This window comes from Odocoileus virginianus, unplaced genomic scaffold (genome assembly GCF_023699985.2).
Source record: "Odocoileus virginianus isolate 20LAN1187 ecotype Illinois unplaced genomic scaffold, Ovbor_1.2 Unplaced_Scaffold_4, whole genome shotgun sequence".
Taxonomy (NCBI): domain Eukaryota; kingdom Metazoa; phylum Chordata; class Mammalia; order Artiodactyla; family Cervidae; genus Odocoileus; species Odocoileus virginianus.
Genome location: NW_027224266.1, coordinates 709,954 through 726,457, shown reverse-complemented (window position 1 = coordinate 726,457; position 16,504 = coordinate 709,954). Strand labels below are relative to the sequence as shown.

Here is a 16,504-nt window from a genome sequence, read left to right as displayed (position 1 = left end):
GTAACATTTTCATGGGTCCATGGCTTAGAACGTGGACTTCTCTAGGGGCTGTTATTCTGCCTGACATTTTGTATTCCCACCAGGAGGGCATGAGAGTTCCAGTTCTTCTACATCTTTGTCAGTCCCTGCTCTTGTCGGTCTTTTTCATTGCAGTCATTTGGAGTGAATGTTGGGGCACATACACAGCTGCCTCCCCCAGGCAGTGTGTCCTCCTTTGCTCTGATACAGATTTATTGAGCTGATCATTATTACATTATAAATATGTGTTTACATGCCTCTGTCTTGGCCAAACTGTACACTTTTTCGTGAGACAAATCTCAGAGTAGCCAGTACAATAAGTGCTCCTTGGAGAGTAAGAAATTACTAAGGGCAGTTTTCAGCAGAGAACTGAGCAAAGCTAAAGGTGTAGATGAGAGCCTATGCTTACAATCCCATCTCTGGCTCAAGGTGGGTTTTCTCCCAAATTAAAATAGGACCAGAGCAGAGAGCCTTGTTTCTAACTTCTGCACACTCTTCTCTCTCAAGGTAGTTAATCTATAAGTGAACAGTGCCCTAGAAGGGGATATGGGCCTCAACTCCTGAGGGCGTTGGTTGGAAATGACTTCAGCATGTATATAAATGAGAGGGCAGTGCAGTTCCACGGGCTGCCTTATGGGGAGTCTGAACTTGAACCTTTCACAGAGGCTTGGGTTTTCCTTCTCCCTGAACTCTGCTCGTGTAGCAGCATGCTGTAGCTTCTCGCCTGTGGGAGGAAGACTTTTCAAGGTAAGCCAGGTGTCCTTGATCCCAGGGAATGTCACGTGTGTAGACTGAAACCTGCCTTGGAAACTTCAGGCTGGAATTGCTGAGGATGGCAGAGGCAAAGTGGAAGTGATTTTGCGATGCCCCTGGACATGGCAGAGTGAGCGCATCAGTCCTGGGGCTGGGGAGCCTGGTCTGGAAGGTGGGACAAGTGTGAGACAAAGGCAGGCAGGGTTGTGGCTCCTTGGGGAGCATCTGGACATGAGGGGCCACTTCCTATACTTGTTTGTGATGCTCTTCTTGGCTGGGCATGCACCTGGCTCCAGGAGGGTGCTCAGGTTTCAAGGCCCCAGGCTTCTGATTCCAGGCGCTGGGGTGTTTGCAGCGGGCCTGGCTGCTGTGACTTTGACCATCAGGTGTGGCGTGTGCATGAGGAGTTTGCCGGCCACGTGGCAGAGGACTTTCCCAGCCCTTGTGGGAGAACCTGTGTCCCTGACTGAGCCTCAGCTGGTCAGCACTCAGATCCTGAGGGAGTCGGTCTTCTGAGAAAACTACTGTCTCTGGGTAGATGCTCCTGGGACAGGCTGAGCAGGGCTGGTGCTGGGGACCTCCTGGCCTTTTGCTGCTCTGCCTGCTGTATGCAAATTGTGGAGAAACTTAGGCACCTGCATTCCTGCTGAGCCCTGTCCCTCTAGGACTTGGACCCTGCTCCCTCTTTGTTCCTTGTCATCCTGGACCAAGAAGGCTAAGGACCCAATCGCTTGGAGTCCCCTCCTCAGAATCCAGGTCAGGGCACTTGCAGAGACAACACCTTGAGAACATTATGATAAGTTAAATTAGCCAGTTACAGAAAGACAGATACTGCATGTTTCCATCTACATGAGGGTACTCAGAAGAGTCAAATTCAAAGTATCAAAGAGTGTAATAGTGGTTGCCAGGGGCTGAGGGGAAATGGAGAGTTACTCATCAGTGGGTATAAAGTTTCAGTGAAGTAAAATTAATAAGTTCTAGAGACCTGCTGTTTAACCGTATTGTACACGTTGAACTTTTTTAAGAGTGTAAGTATCAAGTTAAGTATTCCTACCACAATAAAATTTTTTAAAAATTTTGATGAGTTTATCAGTTACCTTCTTCTGATCAGGTACTGGTGTGGCCACTAACTTGCTGTGGGGCTGTAGATTAGTTTCATGGTCTCTTCCAGCCACAGCTTCTTATGAATATAGTAACAAATTCCTCACAGAGTTGACAGGAGGATTATATGAGGTAATGAATGCAAAGTGCTTAGTGTGGTGTCGTGCACATAGCTATGCTCCTTGAGGTCACGGATATCATTGTCATCATCTATGCATTGAGTACAGCATGTCTATGAACATAAAAATTATGTTTGTATATAATATATGTTGTATATTATGCAACATATATATATATATGTTGTATACGTATATATATTGTATATTGTGTATATATACATGTTGTATATATACATTATATATAATATAAGTGTATTGATAAATACTGGTGTTGCCTTTCAAGGACCTAGTGACCAGCTGAGTTGTGTTTTCTCTAATTTACTTATAATCCAAGTTTAGCACTGAAAACTACCATAAATGGAAGTATAAAACTGGACCATGAAGCCATAGATGAGCAAACAATTACAGCTAGAAGACTGGAGACAATCTTTGTGCACGTGGCAATGATCAGAACAGTCACTTATACTTTGATGCCTGTGGCTAGCAGGACAGCACTACCAGATACTCAGCAAATAGTTCCTGGGCCCCCTCTTAGCCGTGCTGTCCAGCTTCTGCACAGGAATGTTACTGCTGTTTCTGCCACTCAGAGCTTAATTTACACACAGAAATTCTTACACACAGAAAGTATACAGTTATGCCCTATTCAGGAGCCTCTGTAGCTAGTGGCATTCCTTTTCCCCTTTCTGTATGTCAGACTCTCATCCTTGGTTCTCTTTTTCATTGTTATTGCTGAGTTCTCTCTGCCCACTTTGTGCAGTTAGCATCTTTCCACAGAGGACACAGGAGAAGAGAGGGACACTCTTATTTTTTGCCGTGTTTTGCTAGATGCTTCACCCCACAAATTGGCCCAGAGCTCAGTAGAAGGTCATCTGACTTTCTGGAACTATGGAAACTGCATTTGGCTTTTGACGAGACAGGAGAGTTGGGTGGTGTGCTGTATGTTTTTAAGTTTGGGATTTTAGACTCTGTGCTGACCAGTTATGTAAGCCAGTTGCTATGTGTGAATATTTAAATTAGTTACAATTCAGTAAAATAAAAAATTCAGCTCCCCAGTTGCACTAGTGGCTAGTAGCTCCAGCATTGGACAGCACAGATACTGAACGTTCCTGTCACTGCAGAAAATTCCATAAGACAATGCTGGTCGTGAGGTGTCTTACAGTTGCAGCTGTTTAATAGAGTGAAAAGCAGAGATATTTATCTGTGCTGTTCTGTTTTTGATTCTTCTTCCAAATGACAAGGTTAGATGTATAAGCATTAAATCTTAACTACCTAATGGGTTGAAACCTGACTAATGCAATTAAAATGTTTCAGCCTCAAATCTGTAATATAAAAAGGGTGTTTGCTCTCTGAAGTCCTTTTTGTAGCACCTTATTACCTTGAAGCAGATATCAAGTATGAATTCTTAGATGTGAAGGCCCTGATTTTTAATTGGTTTTTATTGTAGTACAATATACGTAACATAAACTTTGGCATTTTAACAATTTTAAGTGTACAATTCAGTGACATTAAGTGCATTTACAATATTGTGTAATCATCACCATTATCTATTTCTAGAACTTTTACATCATCTCAGGCAGAAACTCTGTATCATTACGTAACTCCCCATTATCCCCTCCCCCATGTCCCTGGTAACTAATATTCTACTTCTGTACATTTGCCTATTCTAGATACCTCCTCATATAAGTAGAATCATGCAATATTTATCCGTTAGTGATTGGCTTATTTCACTTAGCATGATGTCCCCAAGGTTCATCCATTGTTGTATTGTGTATCTGAATTTCATTCCTTTTAAGAGCTGAACAATATTCTGCTATATGTATAAACCACATTCTGTTTACCTATTCATCTGTCAATGGATACTTGGGTTGCTACCACCTTTTGACTGTTGTGAATAATACTGCTGTGAAATGGGTGTACAGGTATCTTTCTGAGACCCTGCTTTTATTTATTTTAATATTTATTTTTATTTTTTTATTTGGCTGTGCCAGCTCTTTAATTGTGGCACGTAGGATCTTCTGTCTTTGTTGCAGCATGCAAACTCTTAGTTGCAGCATGTGAGATCTAGTTCCCCAACCAGGGATTGACCCTGAGCCCTCTTTATTGGGAGCACAGAATCTTAGCCACTGGATCACCAGGGACTTCCTGAGACCCTGCTTTTAATTCTTTGTGGTATATACCCAGAAGTGGAATTGCTGGGTCCTATGGTAATTCTGTCTTTGTCTCTAATTTTTTAAACAATTTAAAAATTATTTTGAGGCATTGTCCATATAACATAAATTTCAACCCTGTGAAGTGTGCAGTTCAATGGTCTTTAATATATTCACAAGGTTGTGCAATCATCTCCACTAGTCACTGATTTTTATGACCTCTGAGGAACTAGAGTGGGAGAGAGAATCTTGAAGGTGGCTTGGGTGTAAGGAAGGGCGCTTTCAGGATTAGTATGAAACTTTTGAAAAGAAGGATCTTTGTGTCAAATCCTTGAAATGCCACTGCAAGGCTTTAGGACCAAAAATCAGAAAGGCTCCCCTGCTACCTGACATATTTTCAGCTACTTATGAGGCCTTGTTTTATGGAACAGGGTATTGAATAACCTCACAAATGGGTCATCCTCCTCAGGAATACTCTGAAAGCCTGGTTCTGTAGGATCAGGCAGGCCTTTATGTGGCTTTTTGATGCTTTGTAGCACCTCCTATGTTTGTTTTGTCAGATGTCATTGCCTGGCTTGGAACTGGTTTTCTTCCTTCTCTGGTTCTGATCCCATATTCTGCAACTATTTTGTTTTCAAACATGAAACAGATTGTTTACAAAAAGTGCCTTATATATTTAATTTTTAATTAAATTTTAGATTTTAGATTGCTCTGCTTTGAAGCAAACAATAAAACTCATCCACTTTTGTTATAACCTACCATGCATACATACCAGGGTGCTCTGATTTTCACTGGTTCTGCTTATGTACTTATGGTTTTAACATTTATTACTTTAGAGCTGGTTTCGTTGTGATTTTCTGATAGTTGGACAGCTTTCTTTCTTTCTTCCTTTTTGGTGTACCATACAGTTTCCCCAGGCTTCCCTGGTGGCTCAGACAGTAAAGAATCCTCCTGCAATGCAGGAGACCCGGGTTTGATCCTCGGGTCAGGAAGATCCCCTGGAGAAGGGAATGGCTACCCACTCCAATATTTTTGCCTGGAGAACTCCATGGACAGAGGAGCCTGGTAGGCTGCAATCCATGGGGTCGCAGAGCTGGACATGACTAAGCAACTAACGTACACACACACACACACACACACACACACAGTGTTTTCCCCTTCAAAGTATACAGTTCATTGTTTTTTTTTTTATCACATTCACAGAATTGTGCAATGTACAACCAACACCACCATCAATTCTAAGATACTTTTATCACCTGTGAAAGAAATCCCATACCTATTGCCAGTCACTCCCTGTTTCCTCCCATCTCCCACTCCTAGGCACTGATGTACTCTGTCTCTCCAGATTTGGGGCAAGCTTTCTTAGATCCTTGTCTACCAGTGATTCCCCCCCCCCAAATTATAGTATAAGCCACCCACTCTGCTGTCTTTCCCCGTTGCTTTTTCGTCATCTCCCTTCCTCCTCCCTCCCTCTCCTTACATTAGCAGGTTAGCTGTAAATCCTCCTTAAATAGTTCTCAAAGTAAATGAGTTGGTAGATGGGGCACAACTACGGGAATTCATCTGACAGATGGGTAGACAGCCATTGTTACACCCTGGGATGCCCTTCTAAGTCACCTGCCTTCATTATGTCACTGTGAGGCTGAATTTCTTTATTTTCCCCAATTTTATTGAGAAATAATTGATATACATCACTTTATGATGGTTTGATGTATGTATATGATGAAATGATTACCACAGTAGATTGAGCTAACATCCATCTTGTCATATTGTTGTTCAGTCACTCAGTCGTGTCCAACTCTTTGCAACCTCATGGACTGCAGCACATCAGGCTTCCCTGTCCTTCACCATCTCCCAGAGCTTGCTCAAATTCATGTCCATTGAGTCGGTGATGCCATCCAGCCATCTCATCCTCTGTCACCCCCTTCTCTTCCTGCCTTCAATCTTTCCCAGCATCAGGGTCTTTTCTAATGAGTCAGTTCTTTGCATCAGGTGGCCAAAGTATTAGAGCTTCAGCTTCAGCATCAGTCCTTCCAGTGAATATTCAGGGTTGATTTCCTTTAGGATTGACTGGTTGGATCTCCTTGCAGTCCAAGGGACTCTCAAGAGTCTTCTCCAACACCACAGTTCAAAAGCATCAATTCTTTGGTGCTCAGCCTTCTTTATGGTCCAATTCTCACATCCATACATGACTACTGGGAAAACCATAGCTTTGACTAGATGGATCTTTGTTGGCAAAGTAATGTCTCTGCTTTTTAATACGCTGTCTAGGTTTGTCATAGCTTTTCTTCTAAGGAGCAAGGAGTCTTTTAATTTCATGGCTGCAGTCACCATCTGCAGTGATTTTGGAGCCCAAGAAAATAAAGTCTGTCACTGTTTCTATTGTTTTCCCATCTATTTGCCATGAAGTGATGGGACTGGATGCCATGATCTTTGTTTTTTGAATGTTGAGTTTTAAGCCAGCTTTTTCACTCTCCTCTTTCACCTTCAAGAGGCTCTTTAGTTCCTCTTTACCTTCTGCCATAAGGGTGGTGTCATCTGCCTATCTGAGATTATTGATATTTCTCCTGGCAGTCTTGATTCCAGCTTGTGCTTCATCCAGCCTGGCATTTCACATGATGTACTCTGCATATAAGTTAAATAAGCAGGGTGACAGTATACAGCCTTGACATATTCCTTTCCCAATTTGGAACCAGTCTGTTGTTCCATGTCCAGTTCTAACTGTTGCTTCTTGACCTGCATACAGATTTCTTGACCTGCATACAGATTTCTTGACTTGCATACAGGTTTCTTGACCCGCATACATGTTTCTTGTCATATAGATACAATAAAAACAACAAAAAGGAAAGAAATGTTCTCCTTGTGATGGTGGCTTATAGGATTTACTGTCCTAACAACTTTCCTATATATTATATAGCAGTGCTAGTTATAGCCATTGTGTTGTGTATTACATTTCTAGCATGTATTTGTCTCATTGTTGGAAGTTTGTACCTTTTGACCACCTTCCTTCAATTTTCCCTCCCAGGTTGGCTTTCTTTTGTCTCGCTGGGCTGCAGGGTTCTTGAGAACTAGGCCATTCAGAACCACAGGGCCAGAAGTTGCTCTGGGTTGGACTGGCCTTACAGTGTGAGCAAGTTCTGGGACTGAAATCAAGTGTGCAGTTTCTAGATTTGTAAATTCAGTCACTTCTTCTCTAACTGAAATTGTATCTAATAGTCACTGATGGTAGATCTGCAAATACTGTTGACCCTTGAACAAGGCAGGGGTTAGGGTTGCCCACCCTCCCCACAGTTGAACATCCGAGTATAACTTAGAGTCAACCCTTTATATACATATATTAAAAAGCAGAGACATTACTTCACCAACAAAGGTCCATCTGGTCAAAGCTATGGGTTTTTCCAATAGTCATGTATGGATATGAGAGTTGGACTATAAAGAAAGCTGAGTGCCAAAGAATTGATGCTTTTGAACTGTGGTGTTGGAGAAGACTCTTGAGAGTCCCTTGGACTACAAGGAGATCCAACCAGTCCATCCTAAAGGAAATCAGTCCTGAATATTCATTGGAAGGACTGATGTTGAAGCTGAAACTCCAATACTTTGGCCACCTGATGCAAAGAACTGACTCATTAGAAAAGACCCTGATGCTGGGAAAGACTGAAGGCAGGAGGAGAAGGGGATGACGGAGGATGAGATGGTTGGATGGCATCATCGACTTGATGGACATGAGTTTGAGCAAGCTCCGGAGTTGGTGATGGACAGGGAAAGCTGGTGTGCTGCAGTCCATGAGGTTGCAAAGAGTTGGACACGACTGAGCAACTGAACTAAACTGAACTATATACATGGTTCCTCCTTATAGGCGGTTCCTCTGTACACGCGATTCCACATCCATGGATTCAACCAACCGTGGATCATGTAGTACTGTAGTATTTAATACTGAAAAAAATCCTTGTGTTAAGTGGACCCACACAGTTCAAACTTGTGTGGCCCAGTGTCAACTGTATCAGTGTGTAGCATGCTAATCACTGTTACTGCTGCTGAGAAAATAACTGGTTGCACTTGCATTCAGCATAACTTTTTGCTTGCTTTTGTAGCAAAATGCCCTGGGTTTGAATCCTGGTTCTGCTCTCTTTATTATCTAGATGACCTTGAACATGTCAGTTCACTCTCGAAGGGCAGAGTAAAATATCCAACTGCACAGCTTGTTGAGAGATTTAAACAAGAGAATGTGGGCAGAGCATTTAATACAATGCCTCGCAGAGAGTGAGAGCTCCGTAAATTAACATTTACAGAGTTAATGTATGCCCTGGTATTAAGAGGGCATACTTTATTGTGTGCTTGCTGTATACAAGGTACCATGTTAGGTTTTGCAGGGAATAAGCCAAAGCCTTGTGAATGGAATCCGAGCCCTGTTGACGTTACAGTTGTCCCCAGCTGGGCAGTTAACACTGGGGAAGCAGAGACTGGGTGGCATGCACATTTTACTTATATTTTTAGACTATAAATCTTATTAACTAATTTTCATAAAACATTGTGTTGATTATAAATATCAATGCAGGAAAGATTTGGCTAAGCTTAGTTTCTTGCTGGGAGTTATAGATATTTTCATTTCTTTTGGGCAAATTAAAACATTTTGTCATTTACTGCTGGCCACTGGTACCTTTAATCAGGGCAAACCATCTTGCTCAAAACAAATAACCTTGACAGAAGAGGGTAGTCAGAGCCCTACTTAATGAATCTACTAATTGTGTTTGGTGCTGAGGAGCCAGGAGCAGTGTGGTTTGCAGGCTAGCTGTATCTGTCTCCCATCCCTTCCTATCTGTTGCTCCTGCAATGGAGCGAGTACTAGCAGGCCCTCTCTGTGGAATTTCTGAGCCATGTGAGAGAGTGCGTGGTGTACTCTTAGGACAAGCTCTGTCCTGCCTTTCCTTGTATACTTTGGTTGAGAGAAATAGTATAAGCTCCTGTTTGGGGAGGAATTTTGGGGTTTTGCTTATTTCTTAAAGCAAAAAGTGGTGAACATTCTGATGGCAGAGGTTTTTTATCACTTTTTAGCCTGGGAGACCACTTTTATTTTTAAATTATTTATTTATTTGGCTGAACTGGGTCTTAGTTGCAGCATGCAGATCTTCAGTCTTTATTGTGGCATGTGGGATCTAGTTCCCTGACCAGGGATTGAACCTGGGCCCCCTGCATTGGGAGTGCAGAGTCTTAGCCACTGGACCACCAGGGAAGTCCCTGTGAGACCACTTTTGACCTAGCTCTAGATGTCAGTCAGCTGGTGTCTGTGTAGGCTCGGCCTTCAGACCCCTAGGAGGACAGGGCCCCAGGAGCCAGGTGTTAGAGCGCCTCCCAGAGGCATCTTTACACATAGGCTCAAACCCTTGTGTTGTCTTCGGGAAAAAACCTTTCAAGCCCTCAGTTTCTTGTCAGTAAAATGATATGGATGACACCTGCTTCTTGAGTTTGTATTAAGGATTAGAAAATAAAGCACATAACACACTGCCTTTCATGGGTCAGAGCTGTTGAGGAGCCATTCTAGGCCTGCAAAAGACTGGTGAGTTTGGTTTGTGACCCCTTCAAATGACCACAAAGGCCAGGCCAGTCAATTTTTTTTCTTTCTTTTTTTCCTCGGCTCCGCCATATGGCATGTGAAATCTTTGTTCCTTGAGCAGCAATTAAACCCACACCCCCTGCAGTGGAAGTGCAGAGTCTTAACCACTGGACCCTTAGGGAAGTCCCAGTCATTGTCTTTTGGTCAAAATAACATCCCTGAGTTATTTCATCCAGGGAGAGAAAAAACATGTGACACGTATGCTGACACTCCTCGATCCTGCCTGCTGCATGCCAGACTCAAGACACCACCTGGAAGTGGCCTCAACATTCTCCTGATCCCATGCTCCAGTTAGTTGGTCAAGGTCGGTGGGAGAGACACAGTCGAGTTGTCACCCCTGCATCCTGTTGTGTGGGTGAGGCCGCTGGCCTGCACCCCCTCTCCTCCATGGCAGTGTCTTTTGAATGTCCTGTCTAAACCCAAGCCTGCCTGAACCACAACCTGGTAACACTCTTTGCTCTATTTTTACAGCAGCTAGTCTTTTCTCCTTGTCATCTGTGTTAGTCCTTGTCTCCTCCTAGCTTCTATTGCAGCAGCATCTCGTCTTTTCTCCTTGTCATCTGTGTTAGTCCTTGTCTCCTTCTAGCTCCTATTGCAGCAGCATCTCTTTTGGTGCAAAAATCCCCAGAAGGCATTTCTAAGAACAGCCTTGACAGAACCTAAGGACAGGTGCTTAAAAGTGGCTCTTGGCACACTCCGCAGACATTTATGAGTACCTGACGTGTGGTGACCTGTGATGTGTGACACAATCAACACAGCCCTAGTTTTTCAGAGTTCAGTCTAAAAAGACAAAAAGTGGACAGCCCATTCTTTTATTTAGTTCTTCACTCTACCTTGTGGCAAAGGCAGCAGTAATCTCAATCTACAAGGAGAAAGGAGAGTGATTTAAGTTTATTCAGCAGCTGGTACCTGGGACCAGATCTGTTTTCAGCAGCATGCTTGTCCAGGCTTTGTTTGGGGACATCCATCCCCTCACTCTGGCGGTGGGGCATCCCACACAGGAGGACGAACAGCAGAGCAGCCCTTCCTTCCTTCTTCGGAGCTGGGGTGTTGGGATAGTCAGCACCGGGGCCAGACTTTGAGTCACTTCAAGCCTAAGTTGTTCTTGGTGGTTCTGTTCCCCTTTGCCATGTATCCACTCTCCTGGCCTCCCTTGCAGCCATGTAATCCAGTACCAGCCAAGGAGCCTCAAGGGGAAGACCACTGGGAAATCTTTCTGGCATCCAAGAGAAATGAGCTTGAGGAGAGACCTCCTTTTTCCCTATTTTGGCTTCTCCTTTCTTCATCCCGCTCTGCCTGCTCTCCTGTGAGATGATGATGCTGGGGCCCATGGCAGCATCTTGTGATCCAAAGGGGAGACGCAGTTCGAATGACTAAAGAGGAAAGCAGAAGGATCTCAGGTCCTTCATCTTCTAGCCACTGAGGTCTTCTAAACAAGACTTTTCCTAAATACCTTTTCATAAAATGTCTTTGTGGTTAAAGCTCTGACCCATGAAAGATAGCGTGCTACATGCTTCAGATGTATTTTCTAATCCTTAATACAACCTCAAGAAGCAGGTGGCATGTAACCCATTTTGCTGACAAGAAGCTGAGGGCCTGAAAGATTTTTTTTCCCAAGACAACACGGGGCTGAGGCTATGTGTAAAGATGCTTCTGGGAGGCAAGCTCTGGGCTTCTCAGAGGGTAACATCATCATCACCTGGGAGCTTGCCTGAAATGGAAATTCCTGAGCCCCACCCCAGCCCTACCCAGCCCAGAATTCCATGGACAGAGGAGCCTGGTGGGCTACAGCCCATGGGGTCACAAAAGTCGGACATGACTGAGTGACTAGCACATCCCAGCCCTAGTGAATCGGGCCCAGATTTTTTGTGGATGTGGGGCCCAGAGTTTTTGTTTTCACAAGCCCTCAAGGTGATTCTGATGAAAAGTCATGTTTGAGAGCCACTGGTTTAAGCCCTTGTTGCTTTCCTAAAATGGATCCTGGTGGGGTAGATAACAGGTGAGCTCTTGTTACCAGTCAGTTCTCCGTATCCCATTGAGGACCAGGCTTGTCTCCATCGCAACCAGTGTGACACAGATATGTTGGCTCAGTGGGTTTGTTGATACCTTTTCCAGGGCAGCCCAGTCAGACCTGCCTGGTTCTGGGGTGTCAGTGTCTGGGTCTCCAGGCACCTGTCTGAGCCCGGCCAGGCCCCCACACCCTGCCACTCCCTAAAGAGCACAGGAAGTATTTTGCCCTCAGAACCAAATATGCCAAATGTAGGTACTTAATTGTTTTCCCTGAGTGAAAGAATTCTTTTATTCAAAGAGTAGAGGGTGATGGAGAAGACCACACTTAAGGGTCTCACAGATACACGAATGGAATGGTATTTGAAGTGTTCAGACAACAAATACTTCCCTGGAGCCTTCTCTGGATTGACTGCTGGGAAAACAGTGGTAAAGAAACTAAAAGGGTATGTGAAGCTGGAGTATCACAACTGCACAAATGAAGATGGATGGGCTGTGGAGACACACAGAATTTTCCCTTCTGGGATACCCATGTAGATCTTGGAAGGCTTCCTGGAGGAAGTAGCTACTCATCAGTCAATACTAAGTGTCTGTGTGCTGGGTTGGGGGAGAGGGTATTCCAATCTGGGGACAGAGCTTTGCAAAGACCTGGAGGGGAGGGAGACCCTGGCTCCTGCCAACCAAAGATGGGAGCTTGGCATGGCAGGAGGGCAGAGTCCCCTAGGAAATGGTCCTGTTGAAGCTCGCAGACCCAGGAACACATCTGAGGAGCAGGTTGAGATGTAGACAGAATGATATTGAAATGATTTATTAATGTGAACTGGCCTCTTACTGTCTTAAATGAAAATAATTTATTTACTGCTTTTTATTATGGCCCATTAAATGCTGCTTGGACAAAGCAGGCCATGTCATGAACACTGCTGTCATCTCCCCTCCTTATCCTGCCCTGTTCCCTATTTGTTTTACTATTAGGGAAATATTGATATATATTCATTCCTATGAACAGAGATGCTTGTTAACCACTTATTTGGGACCTTCATGAAGCTACTTCATGCCTCCTTCCCTGTGTTACAAATTCAGGTTCTCTGCCTCTTCCTAGGAGATGCCACTTCATCAGGTCTGAAGAGGAGTTTGGGAATCTGCTTTAAATTAATTTTATTGAGTATATATGTTTGTTGTACATAGATTTGCATACATAATTGATATACAGAGAAAATGCACTCATTTTAAGTATACTAATACCGGTGTTTCAACGAATGTATTCATTTCTGACCATCACAGCCCCTTGCAGACATGCTTCACCCTCAGTCCCAGGCATCCTCTGATCTACTTTCTGTTACTATAGATTAGTTTTGCCACTTTTAACATTTCATGTCCATGGAACCATGTAGGGTGTACTCTTTTCTTTCTGGCTTCTTTAACTCAGTATGTTTCTGAGATTCATCCATGTTGTGTGTGTAATATAAGTAATTCATTGCTTTATTGCTGCAGTGTACTTCTCTCACTAAGAATGCACTCGTGATTTTGCTGCATTGCCATTTTAGCCATTCGCTTGAACTAGAACATTTGTTTCTAGTTTTTGGCAGTTATGGACAAAGATACTGTGAGCATTCAGGTACAAACTGCTTTGTAAACCCATTTGCATTTGTCTTGGATAAATCCATAGGAGTGGGCTTGCTGGGTCATATGATGCATGAATGCTCTAACTGGAAAAGGAGCTGCCAAACTTTTCCTAGATGCTTGTACCAGTTTACACTCTGACCTGCAGTGTAGGAGAGGGCTACTTGCTTTGCATCCATGCAAGCACTTAGATGGTTAATTTTTCATTAGATTTAAATTATTATTTTTTTTGCCATACCAGTGGTTGTATGATTTGTCACTGTGGTTTTACTTTGCATTTTCCTGATGATTGAAAATTGAGCAGCTTTTCATGTGCTTCTTGGCATGTGAAATGTCTGTTCAGACTTTTGCCCATTTTTTATAATAGCTGTCCGCTTATTTAACTTTAAGAATTTTTTATTTGCTTATATTTTATTTTAAAACTATACATCTTTATTCATAAATAAGATTGGTCAATAGTTTTTTATGTTAAATTCAGGCATTTTTAAAAATAATTTTTGCTATATTCTGGATTTAAGTTATTTGTCACACATGTGTATTGTGAATATTTTCTCATTGTCTGATTTGCCATTTCATTTTCTTTATTGTGTCTTGAAGAGCAGAAGATTTAAATTTTGATGAAGTTTGATATGTCAGTTTTTTCTTTTATAGTTTGAGATTTTTGTGTGTTCTAAGAAATCTTTGCATCCTCCTAGGTATTAATAGAAGTTTTATAGACCCAGTTTGAATTTTTATATATGGTGTAAGATATGGATCAAGGTTCATTTTTTTGCATATGGATATCTGCTTGTTCCAGCACCATTTGTTACAAAGACTGTTCTTTTCCCATTACATTATCCTGACACCTTTGTTAACTATTCAGCTGATTGTGTATTTGTCGATCTGTTTCTGGACTCTGTTGTGTCCTTTTGATCTGTGTGTCTGTCCTTATGCCAATGCCAGTGCCACACTGTCTTGATTATAGGAATCTGTATTTTTAAGAAGAACCCCTAGACGGTTCTCATGATCATGGCCATTTGGGAAACATGTATTAAATTTTTCTAAGGATCCTTCTGGTGATGACAGTCTTAAGTCTGTGTATTCCTGCCAGCTCATCCTCCATTTGTACCCCAGCTCCTTGCTACTCAGAGTGGAGTCTACAGACCAGCAGCGTCAACATGACTCAGGAGCTTGTTCAAGATGCAGACTCTGGCCTTGCCCCAGACCCACTGAGGAGAACCTGCTGTGTAATGAGATCCCCAGGGGATTCCCATCAAGGTTGCACAGCACTTCTAGATGTCATTACCCTAAAGCAGGGCCTTGCTGATTTTTGGATCATGCATAACTCCACAGTTAGAAACACATATTACAGTGTGTGTATTGATGTAGCTGAAACAGGTTTTTACAAAACACTGCTTACTCTTCCTACTTGGTGCTTACTTTTCTGTTCCTTTCCTCTCTGACCCTATTCCTCCCCCCCTCCATTTCTTCCTGTTATAGCTTTCTTGAGGTGCAGTTTATGTACTGTCAACATCACCCATTCTCTATGAACAGTTCACATTTATATGGTTGTGCAGCTCTCTCCACAATAAAGTTTTATAACACTTTCATCATCCCCAAAGATTCTGTTTTGCCTTTTCTCAGTCAGTTCTGCACTACTTAAAATACTGGTAGCTACCTACAGTTTACAGAGAGTCCCAGTTTACAAAGAATCTTCAAAGATTCAAAGATTCGGCCATGCAGCAGCTCTGCTCAGACTTGGCTGAAAGTGGCTTCCTTTTGGGTCAAGGGCCCTGAGACATGACTTCCAAACACAAGACTATTTTTACACAGAATGTTATTTTTACTATATTTTTGTCAAATAATAATGCATCATATATGTACACAAGCTTTAATGTGTAGACATTAGTTGCTGAACCCATAAGTTACAAGATTCTTGACTTTCTTAAACCCTTGAGTTGATTTGTTCTATGTATTTTTGAGGCTGGACTGGCTGGTTATGAGTTAGACCAGGATGGTTAGCAGAGAAATGAAAAGATTCCTCAGGTATTTTGCTCAGCAGTAGTCACATGTCTGAAATACTGTAATTTCTGAAAATACAGAGGACTAGCTTTGTGGATTTCTTGTCTGTGGCAGGTGTTAAACGTCCTTAGGTGAGTTAGAAGCCCAAAGTTGAGTACCTATTCTAGTTTTCTGTTGTGAATGTGGAATATATTTTCCTCTGCATTAGTGCCTTTAAGGCAAGGCCTTGCCTTTCACCTCTAGGCAGCATCCAAGCCCCTAGTCTCTAGAAGGCCCCAAGCCTTCTAGACTCAGACAGCTTGAGTTTGCATCTCGCCTTTGCCATTTACCAGTTGTGTGACCCCAGAAAAGTGTTTAACCTCTCAGTTCCCACTCTCCCGCTGGAAAACAGGGTCAATAATAGTACTTAATAAGTGAACGTTGCTCAGTTGTGTCTAATTCTTCGCGACCCCATGGACTGTAGCCTGCCAGGCTACTCTGTCCATGGAATTTTCCAGGTAAGAATACTTGAGTGGGTAACCTGTCCCTTCTCCAGGGGATCTTCCCGACCCAGGAATTGAACTGGATCTTCTGCATTGCAGGTGGATTCTTTACCAGCAGAGCTACTAGGGAAGCCCTATAATAGTACTTACCTCTTACATTTGTTGGGAAATTAAATGAGCTTAGAGTGTAACATATTTAGCACTAGGCCTGGCATGAGTGATGTTGCTTATCCTCATCATCACCAGCATTAATTTTCTAAACTGGCTGTTGTTGAAGTCTCCAATTTAGCTACTTTCCAAGCTCCCCAAATTTACCACTTTGTTGACTACCAAACTTACCACTTTCTGTTGCTATTGCAAATGCCTTTTTGTGTAGCATCTACTTCTCTGGGCTAGAATGCATTTTTCCCTTTCCATTCCATTCCTGTTCATATCCCCATGAACACTCATCTGGATTATTCATTCACTGTGTAGCTCACAGAGGCATACAGGTTTTCTGTGGGTCAGGCCCTGGGCCTGTTACTGAAAGGTATGTGTGGGGGATCCAGCTGCTTGCCGCTCAAAAGCCAGTAAAGAGGCCAGGTTGGTGGAAAGGAAAGTTTGCTTTATTTCAGATGCCAACAACTGGTGGGGGGAGGGTGGCGG

At 42.9% G+C, this 16,504-nt stretch overlaps 1 protein-coding gene and 1 non-coding gene across 20 annotated transcripts in view; one reads left to right on the top strand and one right to left on the bottom strand.

Annotated features, from left to right (window-relative positions):
* MAP7D2 (MAP7 domain containing 2) overlaps positions 1-16,504 on the top strand; it is a 98,841-nt gene that overhangs the window by 13,384 nt on the left and 68,953 nt on the right. The window lies entirely within an intron of this gene.
* TRNAG-CCC (transfer RNA glycine (anticodon CCC)) lies at positions 9,296-9,368 on the bottom strand. The gene has a single exon. It is a non-coding gene; the product is annotated as a tRNA-Gly (tRNA).